Below are 11,195 nucleotides of genomic sequence, written 5' to 3'. Positions count from 1 at the left end.
TGTCAATAAATTCTTTAAAAATCAGAAAATGTGATTTTCTGGATTTTTTTTTCTCCTTTTGTCTCTCATAGTTGAGGTACATCTATGATGAAAATTACAGGCCTCTCATCTTTTTAAGTGGGAGAACTTGCACAATTGGTGGCTGACTAAATACTTTTTTGCCCCACTGTATTTCCTAAAATATGTTAAATAAAAAATTTTAATGTGGTTTTGCTGTAGTAAAACCGTAGATATTGCTGTAGATGCTGTAGGTTGCATAAGTGAAAAACACGGCCAGACTGTATGATATATTGACATTTTATTGTAAAAAAACCCCCCCAAAAACCTTTTGGTAAACTACTGGTCACTGTTCTTACCAGAATTTTACCATAAAAACTATAGTACAACACACTGAAGTGTAACTTGTCAGCATTTCTATACAGAAAGTTATAAAGAAAATAAATTCAAATTAAACAAAAATACAGATTATGAGTAATCCACTTAAAGAAACAATTTCTATTTAAAAATTTAGTTAAAAAAACAAAACAATTCTATTTTCTGTCCAGTTTCCTCACAGTGGTCCATATGGTCAGATCTGGAAACTGAGATCTGGAAAACAAAACAAACAAAAAAAACAGCATTTGTCTATAAGAGATAACCTATTGTAGAAGAAAAACCGGTGATAAAAGGATTCTTGTTCTGGGTTGAGAGTCACAAGTCACTGAGTTCAGATTTTGCTCAGGATGGTTGTAGTTTTCCCAGTCACAGGTTGAAATTTGAAATTGAGACTCACATGTTGTCAATCGGGTGTTTCCTCTCTGCTGGAAAACAAAGAAAGCAAAAGTTAGAAAGATGAACATCATATAAATGCACCATTCGCTTAAATGTTTGTTTCACCTTTGTTGACTTGCATATGGAGACTGGTACTTCAACCAGGCGGTGTGATCATTTCTGACTGAAAATTCAGTAGTTCTGAAACCTTTGTTGACGACAGGTGTGATCCTCTCTGCAAAAAGACAAAATACACAAACAAAAAACATAAATAAAAACAAATATATCTGTTTTAGGCAATTTATGAAATAGATACTCACCATTTATCTGAGTCTCATGAAGGTCAATAAGTTGTCTTCAACCATTTATGTAAGTTACAATTCCTGCAAGCTAGCAGAAACAAAGCTGTAAATGTGTACACTTTTCATACAGGCAAACAAATAGATACACCTGAGACCATTTATGCTATGTTAGTTTTTCTCAGTCACTTTTGGTGCATTTCTCAAGTCATTGTTGGCATTTACAAAACAGTAAGCGCATTTCTCAAAACAATTTGTAGAAACAGCAAAGATAGCATTTGTTTGCTTGAAAAATCTTTAGTTCTGTCAGTTAACATATCAGTGACTCAAAATAATAAGTTATAGTTTCTCTATGTACAGATAAGATGGTCAAATTGATTAGTCATGGGAAGAGACTACAAAATTCACATTTACGCTTTTGCTGTAATTCATTGATGGACCATGCCATGGTGATTCAGAAAGAAAAAGACAGAAATGCAGAGAACAAAAAAAAGTAGAAAAGGAACCACAGGACAATCTCCTCATGGAAAACTGTACAGTGCTGTAGAAATTACATAATTACATTACATTTTCATTTCCATCGTCATGCTGACAAAGGTTCCTCAGTGGGGTTAAGGAATGAACAGCAGGGTGGGAGAACCTCCATCAGCATCATGTTGTGGGTTGCAGCCATATCCTGATGTTGGACTGATGGAAACTGGCAGATGACCTCAGCCTCTTCTGACTCTTCTGTTTCCCTCCCAACTGTTTCCTCCTCAGCCTCACTCCTCTTCTTCTCTCTGGCTGTTCACTCTGTCCAGATACTTGTTCATCAGTTCTCAGAAATGTAACATTGTGTTGTGTTCTGGCTATATAGACCATATTGTTGCCAACTGATGGTTCACAAGATGCACCTTCAATCTGTTTCAGAAAACTGGTCGATCGTTGGATGAGCTAATGGTTCATAAATTGACCTGTTAGAGAAACTCAGGACTCACTTGGGAGCAATTTATCAATTCAGGACAGATTTAGAAAATAATCAATTATAAATTAATTAATATATGATTCACATTATGACAATTTTAAGACTTATACATGTTAAGACTTACACAATGAACTTATGCTGTTTTGGAAGTTGAGAATTCAACACAGACACGTTTAACATATTTTGATCAACATGATTAAAGCAAATTACAACGGGGGAAAAGCAGATAAGGGCACATAATTAGCTACATGATGTACAAAAGCAAAACTTGCAAAAGGAATGAGAAACTCATTTTTTGATGTGTAATAGTGACACAGTAATTTGAAGATTGAACAGGTAGCTTTAAGAATTTTAATTCTGTTCTGAGAAATGCACCCAAACTGAGAAAAACTGTAAAATATTAATATTTAAATTATCTTAAAATTCTTCAACTGTCATGGACCCAGTGACTTTAGTGCAAGTATTTTGGGGGTGAGAGTCAAGAGGTCAAAGGAAAATATTAAATATTAGCTCTGATGCCAAGCTTTATACTTCCAAGTATTACCATAGTATTGAAACAAAAGCTAACATTTCACACTCAAAGTAATTCAAATTAATTACTGAACCAAACTTGGAAAAAGTTGCTTCTGCCATTAACAACGTTAAGCACATGCAGTCTAAAGTAGACCAGAAATATAATCTATGCAGTCGTTCCTACAGAAACATTCATGAAGGTGTTGCATCTGGGAAAATTAAATGTTCCATATAGTAAAAATATCTAGCTGCTGTGCATGTATATAAACAGCATGGCTCAGAAATGACACATTTCTTTATCAGTTGGTTAAAATTATCTAACTTCAGTTATAACCGTGAAAGGGTCTCACCTGTGATGCAGAAATGTGTTTCCTTCTCCTTCTCCTCCTCCTGAACGCGCAAAAATAGCAGAAGGTTGATTTCAAAGACAGCAGCCGCATCCTGACAAGACCAGGCCTACTGGGCTCTCAGCACCCTGAGCTAGCACCTGCTAGTTAGCAGCCTTAGCTAGCACCTGCTAGTTAGCAGCCTTAGCTAGCGCACTGTGACTTTACTGTGTTGAGTTCAGGACACCACAGTTTCCTGAGCCACGCTCAACTACAGGAACAGAGTTAAAAGAATTTTGCTGCTGGTGCTGAAGGATCAAGCAGCAATACAAACTAGATAATTATTTGTTTACATGACAAATAACAGTCTCCATTTACTGTAAACCCTGCTATTTATCACAATAACAAAATGAAAAACTCTCTAGAGTATTCTCTACTAATAGCACAATATTTAAAACCAAGTGTGGGATTTGTGAAACGTATATGAGGGGCGACTTCACAACTTGTATGATTTTGGATAACACTAGAATTGTTCTTTATTGAAGTTTCACAAATCAGATAAAGGTTTCACAAATCCCACACTTGGTTTTAAATATTCTGATATGAGTTGAGAATATTCTAGTCCAGATTTGAAGAGTCTATGTGTTGTAGTGTTTTAGGTAGAGTAAATTAAAGATGCTGATGGTAGGGTAAAATTAGGTTGAATTGCCCTTTAGCCATTTCCCAAATTGGAAGCAGCAATTGGAAACCAACTTCAGTTTCATCCAAGCAAGAGGGTCTAACATACAGTATAAGAAATCTATGGTTGGCATAAAATTAATCTCAAATGCATCATTTAATCAAATATTCTCATAAATGATGGTGGCGTTGGCTGTAGGAGTTTGCTTTGCAATCGATGCCTGGTCTACTGTTGAGATTTCAGTTTGGTGTATTAAAGGCATTATTAAAAAAGAAACCAAAATATCACACCAGCATTCTGTTCTTTGTAAAAATTACTTTTGCAGTCTTGTTTACAGTTTTACATTGTAGATATAAATATCAGCAAAATTTTTAATTTTGGCTGATTAGTACTGTTAAGTTTAGGGTACCTCTCCTTGGGCTGCCACCTTATCGTAGTGGAGGGGTTTGAGTGTCCCAATGATCCTAGGAGCTATGCTGTCTGGGACTTTATGCCCCTGGTAGGGTCACCCAAGGCAGACAGGTCCTGGGGGGGAACCAGACAAAGCGCAGCCTGAAGACCCCTTATGATGAACACAAACTTTGGACTTCGTTTTCCCTCGCCCGGACGCGGGTCACCGGGGCCCCACTCTGGAGCCAGGCCTGGAGGTGGGGCACGATGGCGAGCGCCTGGTGGCCGGGCTTTTACCCACTGAGCCTGGCCGGGCTCAGCCCGAAGAGGAGACGTGGGTACCCCTTCCGATGGGCTCACCACCTGTCGGAGGGGCCAAAGGGGTCGGGTGCATTGTGCTATGGGCGGCAGCCGAGGGAGGGGACCCTGGCGGTCTGATCCTCGGCTGCAGAAGCTGGCTCTTGGGACGTGGAACGTCACCTTTCTGGTGGGGAAGGAACCGGAGCTAGTGTGCGAGGCTGAGAGGTTCCGGCTAGAAATAGTCGGCCTCACCTCGACACATGGCTCTGGTTCTGGAACCAGTCTCCTTGAGAGGGGCTGGATGTACTTCCACTCTGGAGTTGCCCATGGTGAGAGGCGCCGGGCTGGAGTGGGCATACTTGTTGCCCCCCATCTGAGCGCCTGTACATTTGGGTTCACCCTGGTGAACGAGAGGGTAGCCTCCCTCCGCCTACGGGTGGGGGGACAGGTTCTGACTGTTGTCTGTGCTTACGGGCCGAACAGCAGTTCAGATTACCCACCCTTTTCGGAGTCCTTAGAAGGGGTACAGGAGAGTGCCCCTCCTGGGGACTCCCTTGTTCTACTGGGGGACTTCAACGCTCACGTAGGCAATGACAGTGAGACCTGAAGAGGTGTGATTGGGAGGAACGGCCTCCCCGATCTGAACTCGAGTGGTGTTCTGTTGTTGGACTTCTGTGCTCGTCACGGATTGTCCATCACGAACACCATGTTCAGGCATAAGGGTATCCATATGTGCACTTGGCACCAGGACGCCGTAGGCCGCAGTTCGATGATTGACTTTATCATTGTCTCATCGGATCTGCAGCCGTATGTCTTCGACACTTGGGTGAAGAGAGGTGCGGAGCTGTCCACTGACCACTACCTGGTGGCGAGTTGGCTCCGGAGGTGGGGGAGGAAGCCGGTCAGACCTGGCAGGCCCAAACGTGTAGTGAGGGTCTGCTGGGAACGTCTGGCGCAGTGCCCTGTGAGACGGAGCTTCAACTCTCATCTCCCGCAGAACTTCAAAGACGCTCCGGGGGAGGTGGGGAACATTGAGTCTGAGTGGACCATGTTCCGTACCACCATTGCCGAGGCGGCCTATCGGAGCTGCGGCCCCAAGGTTGTTGGTGCCTGTCGCGGCGGCAAACCTCAAACTCGTTGGTGGACACCTTCGGTGAGGGATGCTGTCAAGCTGAAGAAGGAGTCCTATTGGGCCTTTTTGGCCTGTGGGACTCCAGAAGCTGACCGGCGGGCGAAGCGGCATGCGCCTCGGGTTGTCGCTGAGGCAAAAACCCGGGCGTGGGAGGAGTTTGGAGAGGCCATGGAGACAGACTTCCATACGGCTTCGAGGCGATTCTGGTCCACCAGCCGGCATCTCAGGAGGAGGAAGCAGTGCACCACCAACACTGTTTATAGTGGGGATGGTGTGCTGCTGACCTCAACTCGGGATGTTGTGGGCCGGTGGGCAGAATACTTCGAAGACCTCCTCAATCCCACCAACATGCCTTCTGTTGAGGAAGCTGAGTCTGGGGACTCTGGGTTGGGCTCTCCAATCTCTGGGGACGAGGTCGCCGAGGTGGTCAAAAAGCTCCTGGGTGGCAGGGCCCCAGGGGTGGATGAGATTCGCCCGGAGTTCCTTAAGGCTCTGGATGTTGCAGGGTTGTGTTGGCTCACATGACTCTGCAATATTGCATGGACATCGTGGGCAGTTCCCCTGGATTGGCAAACTGGGGTGGTGGTCCCCCTGTTTAAAAAGGGGGACCGGAGGGTGTGCTCCAATTACAGGGGGGTCACACTCTTAAGCCTCCCTGGTAAGGTCTATTCAGGGGTCCTGGAGAGGAGGGTCCGTCGGATAGTCGAACCTCGGATTCAGGAAGAGCAGTGTGGTTTTCGTCCTGGTCGTGGAACACTGGACCAGTTCTACACCTTCAGCAGGGTCCTGTAGGGTGCATGGGAGAAGGAGTTCGACCGTGTCCCTCGGGAGGCCCTGTGGGGGGTACCCCGGGAGTATGGGGTACCGGGCCCTTTGATACAGGCTGTCATGTCCCTGTCAGTGCCTCCAAATCCGAGGCCATGGTCTTGAGCCGGAAAAAGGTAGAGTGCCTTCTCCAGGTCAGGGGGGTCGTCCTGCCTCAAGTGGAGGAGTTTAAGTATCTGGGGATCTTGTTCATGAATGAGGGAAGAAGGGAGCGGGAGATCGACAGGCGGATTGGGGCAGTGTCTGCCGTGAAGCGGGCGCTGTACCGGTCCATCATGGTGAAAAGAGAGCTGAGTCAAAAAGCGAAGCTCTCGATTTACTGGTCGATCTACGTTCCCACCCTCATCTATGGTCATGAGCTTTGGATCATGACCAAAAGAACGAGATCACGAGTACAAGCGGCCGAAATGGGTTTCCTCCGCAGGGTGCCTGGGCTCTCCCTTAGAGATAGGGTGAGAAGCTCGGTCATCCGGGAGGGACACAGAGTAGAGCCGCTGCTCCTCCACATCGAGAGGAGCCAGTTGAGGTGGCTCGGGCATCTGGTAAGGATGCCTCCCTGGTGAGGTGTTCTGGGCACGTGCCACCGGGAGGAGGCCTCGGGGAAGACCCAGGACACGCTGGAGGGACTATGTCTCTCGGCTGGCCTGGGAACGCCTTGGGATTCCCCCAAAGGAGCTGGAAGAAGTAGCTGGGGAGAGGGAAGTCTGGGCCTCCCTTCTGAAGCTGCTGCCCCCGCGACCCGACCCCGGATAAGCGGAAGAAAATGGATGGATGGATGGAAGTTTAGGGTAATTAACTGCTGGCAATATTACAATATTTTTTATGAACTTTACAATTACTTATATTTTTACAATATATTTGTGTATTTTCTACATTCATGACTGTCAAAATTACTTAGGATATATGTTTATTGAGTTATGATAATTCCATGTATTTTCAACGGTAGTATAATGCTTCGAATATTACGGTCAGTAACTGTTGGTATTTTACCATTTTTTACCATAGATTTATGGATTTTTTTTGCAGTGTCGACTTACTGTAACTCCATGTATTTTTTACAGTAACAAAATGTTTTGGATATTACGATCAGTGACTGTTGGTGTTTCACAATTTTCTACCGTAAATTCATAGACTTTTTTTGCAGTTTCGACTTAAGGTAGTTCCATGTAGCTTCTGCGGTAATTAAATGTTTTTGGATATGACGGTCAAAAACTGTTGGTCTTTTACCGTTTTGTACCGTAAATTTACTGACTTTTTTTACAGTGTGGTTAGCTTGAACCAGTTAATCAGATTGTTATGTTTGTCAAAAGGTTTGATTTTCTACCAAATCATCACCTTTACTTCAAGATTTTTTTCTAATTTTATTTTAGTGTTATAACTGGAACAATGGAAAGCAGTGGAAGGACTAATTGTTGCTGCTCTGTTTCAGGAGGGACCACAGGGCCCGGTAAACTTGTTTACACTCACTGCCACAATGATCTGGTTTCACCAGGGGAAAATGAACCATCACATTGTCCGTCATCCTCTGATCAGTTGTTGGGTGAACAGTCCAGCCTGATTTTTGGTTCAGATCTGAAAGTGGCATGCCTGACTGCATCAGATCTAAGCTCTGTGAGGCAGAGATATAATTGGCGCGATGAGGGAGCATGCAAGATCAGGAAGTCAGACATGGAATGCTTGAAGACTGTTACATTGATTGAAAACAGATGATCTGGCAGTGACTGCAGGGCAGCAGGTGATATGGGCAACTGCCCAAGTGGCATTAATCAGCAATCTGTAAACTGGGTCGGCAGGGCAGAGCGGAGAAACACATAAAACTTGGGGGAATATTAAATATGGTGGAGGTACTTCTCAAGACCTCTTGATGCCCCTTTGGCCTCAGAAGGGAGACTTGATAAATGAGGAGCTTTACAAGCAAGCCGTGGGTAACACTTTATTTGAAGGGGGATGAATAAAACTGTCATGACACTTTCATAAACATGACATAACACATGTCATGAACATGAATAAGCCTTCATGAATATTTATGACTGTTGTCATAAAGCATCATTACTGTTTAAACTTTACCTTTAATAACATAAAGTGTTATGTTATTAACATTTTTAAAGTGCAATCAGTAATACTTTTATAACAAATTTATCAGTAATAATTTCTTGGTTAATGTCAAGTTGTCATAACAAAGACATTTTGAATAATGTCAACTTTGTATTAAAAGTGTCATAATTTACCAAATGACGCTTTATGACAACAGTCATAAATATTAATGAAGACTTATTCATATTCATAAGTGTTTATGACAGTGTCATGTCAGTCCCTTCAAATAAAGTGTTACCGCAAAGGGGTAAAAAACAAAGAACAGTTCTCACAAACTGAGAGAACTGTTTGTGAAACGGCTCTAAGCCGTTTCTTTTGAACGGCTTAGAGCCGTTCAAAAGAATCAAATCCCTGGTGAACGTCACATCAAAACTCTCAGCAAGTTTGACTGGATGACTCTGATCATCAGTCGTCCTGGAGTTTTCTTTCCACTGGTATCTTCAGGAATATGAGTGACCCGGTTTTAAGCCACTTATCCATTTTTCTTTTCAAACTAAATCCTTTGGTAAGCTAACTGCATGCGTCGCACTTTGAGCTCATGAGATTTCAGGGTGGCAGTAGAAGTTGGAACCTGAACAGCTTAGTGGTGAGACCCTCTGAAACACAGACAGTCCATGGGCCACTGGGGCAGAAGTGCTGTGGAGCGATGACTGGCCTCTCTAGACTTACCTTGGTGATGGAGAGCTGAACTCAGATTGGAGGTATTCTGCTTATTTTTTTAAACCAGAAGAAAACAAGAGAACAACATCAAATAAGTCTTTAACTAACACAAAATAAATAAAAACAGAGAACATGAAGCTTTATGAAGCCTCATTCAGTCTGGAAGACTCTTCAGCCTCATCTGCATCATCCAATCACTGCGTCACACACTTCAGCTGCAGCCAATCACCATCAGACCTCGCCTCATCATAACCAATCATTGAGCCAGCATCCATTCATAAAGACCTCCATCCATGGCTCCATCTGCTCCCATTGAGCTTCAACCCACCTCCACCTCTCCTCCACCCTCATCCTCCTGGCTCCTTCATGCTTCCATCGTCTCTTCAGCCTCCACCACCAGCATCCGGCCCCGGGAGGAAGACGTCTCTAATCTTCATTCTAAGATGCTCATCCATGATTATCACATTTCGCAGCACCTACGTCTTCTGCCGGGGTCCAAACACCAACATTTTTATTCATTCATGTCAAATAAAACGTTATAATCGCAGGTTTTTCTTTGTGAGTCTCTCCAGGTTGAAGTTAAATTTCTTTCATTTGCTATAAATTGAAATGCATTATAAAACTTGTTAAACTGTCTGAGATGAGACCTGTCACACTGAAGACAGTTGATGGTGAACCTGGCTGAGAAGACAGAACCTTTGTGCTTTGTACCGTAATGCTGACTGTGCTTCCACTATGAATTGTGATGAAAGATGTTTCTGCATTTTTCTGTAAGTGAAGCTTAGATGGCTCTAGGGGTCAGCATCAATCAGCCTGTGAACGCAGCTGAAAGCAACAAAGATCTCAGTCTGATGTGCCAGTGAGTCGGTTACTGAATTGCTGATGGGATGTAAGTAATACAAAAACCCAAATATTTACAGTACTGTGGTCTCAAGTCAAACACAAGAAATGGCGACTGCACAACTACAGCTGCATCTCAACAGATGTTATTTATTTTGGTAATTCAATCCAAAGATCTAAATTTCTATATCCTGTTTTTATTTGTTTGAATTTTGATGAGTTTGGCTCAGAGCTCATGAAAGCCACAACTGAGTTCCTAACAGAATTACAAAATACTAATTTCTCATCCACTTGCTGAGCATATGTTCTCAGCACTTCCCCTGAATCAAATATGTATCCGAGAACCCAGCAATTCATTTATCACAATAATTTGAAAAAGCAATGCTTTCTACATGCAATATTCATTTTATCTCGGGGCGGATTTCACAGTCATCTCCTGCTTTCTGCCAACCAGTCCAGCTCAGATGAGCAGAAATTCAGAAAGTAAACATAAACATGGAAATGGGCTTTTGAACACAAAGATATTCAAATTGAAAAGTTATTTGTGGGCACTAAGTGAGCACACAAGTCCTTCCAACTCTGAAACCAGCTGCACAGCATCCCAGACCACAGGGGAAAATCTTACAAAAACAAAAACAAGTTTCCAACCAGAAAAGGTAGGAAGGACAATTTTAAAAGAATAAAGGAGAAGAAACGTAACAGCGATACATTCTAGTTTCTAGAATTTTCCACTTCTTTGAACCCCAAAATGTGGGAGGAGTCAAATTGGCTATTTTCCCATCTGTCTTCTTTTCTATTAAATCCTAGATGACCTTCATTATTGACAGGCATGGTGAGAAAATTTTAATGAGTCACTTTTATCTGTAATTACCCCACTGTTATTTAATTAGCTCAGGTAGATAAAACATATTCTCTATGTGAATGTTGATCAGTTTGGTTGTTGCTGCAAAAGAGACAGAAGGGATGTAGAACACATTCTGCTGTGCAGAATTCAAGATTCACGAAGAAAAAAATATGATTTTTAAACAGGTTTTACATTTTCACATATTAATAACTTCATCATGTTGTCATAGCAGCGGTTTGCTCCACAGAGATGCCGCACTAGTTGAGTTCAGTGTAGCTCTTTTGTCAGAAGGTCAGGCTTCTGCTTCTTCCTGATTATTTGATGTGACTTTAGCATTAACTCGCTTTGGTCAGAGCTCTGCAACCAAAGTTGTTTTCATCCTCAGGCCAGGAAAATCAAACTCACATAAAGCTGCAAATGTTACATCATCTGTAGAGAATAACAAAAAATAATAATTTTTGATAAATATCTGTTATATAAAATATGCTGTCATTTTAATTGGGATTTAAATTAAAGAAAAACATTTGCAAAAACAGGATGGACCCATTTTCTTTTACTGGATGCTGGTGTTTGCGGGAA

The 11,195-nt window shown here is 42.7% G+C and overlaps 1 long non-coding RNA gene across 1 annotated transcript; it reads right to left on the bottom strand.

Moving 5' to 3' along the window:
* Positions 1-594: 594 nt before the first annotated feature.
* Positions 595-2,376, bottom strand: LOC145553897 (uncharacterized). Its single transcript, XR_014089939.1, has 3 exons — positions 1,071-2,376; positions 877-985; positions 595-800 (listed from the first exon to the last, which is right to left on the bottom strand). It is a non-coding gene; the product is annotated as an uncharacterized LOC145553897 (long non-coding RNA).
* Positions 2,377-11,195: the final 8,819 nt, after the last annotated feature.

The sequence above is a fragment of the Poecilia reticulata genome, chromosome 11, assembly GCF_904066995.2.
Source record: "Poecilia reticulata chromosome 11, P_reticulata-male-v2, whole genome shotgun sequence".
NCBI classification, from domain to species: Eukaryota; Metazoa; Chordata; class Actinopteri; order Cyprinodontiformes; family Poeciliidae; genus Poecilia; species Poecilia reticulata.
The sequence above is the reverse complement of the archived record's forward strand: the minus strand, read 5'-3'. Positions and strand labels throughout refer to the sequence as shown.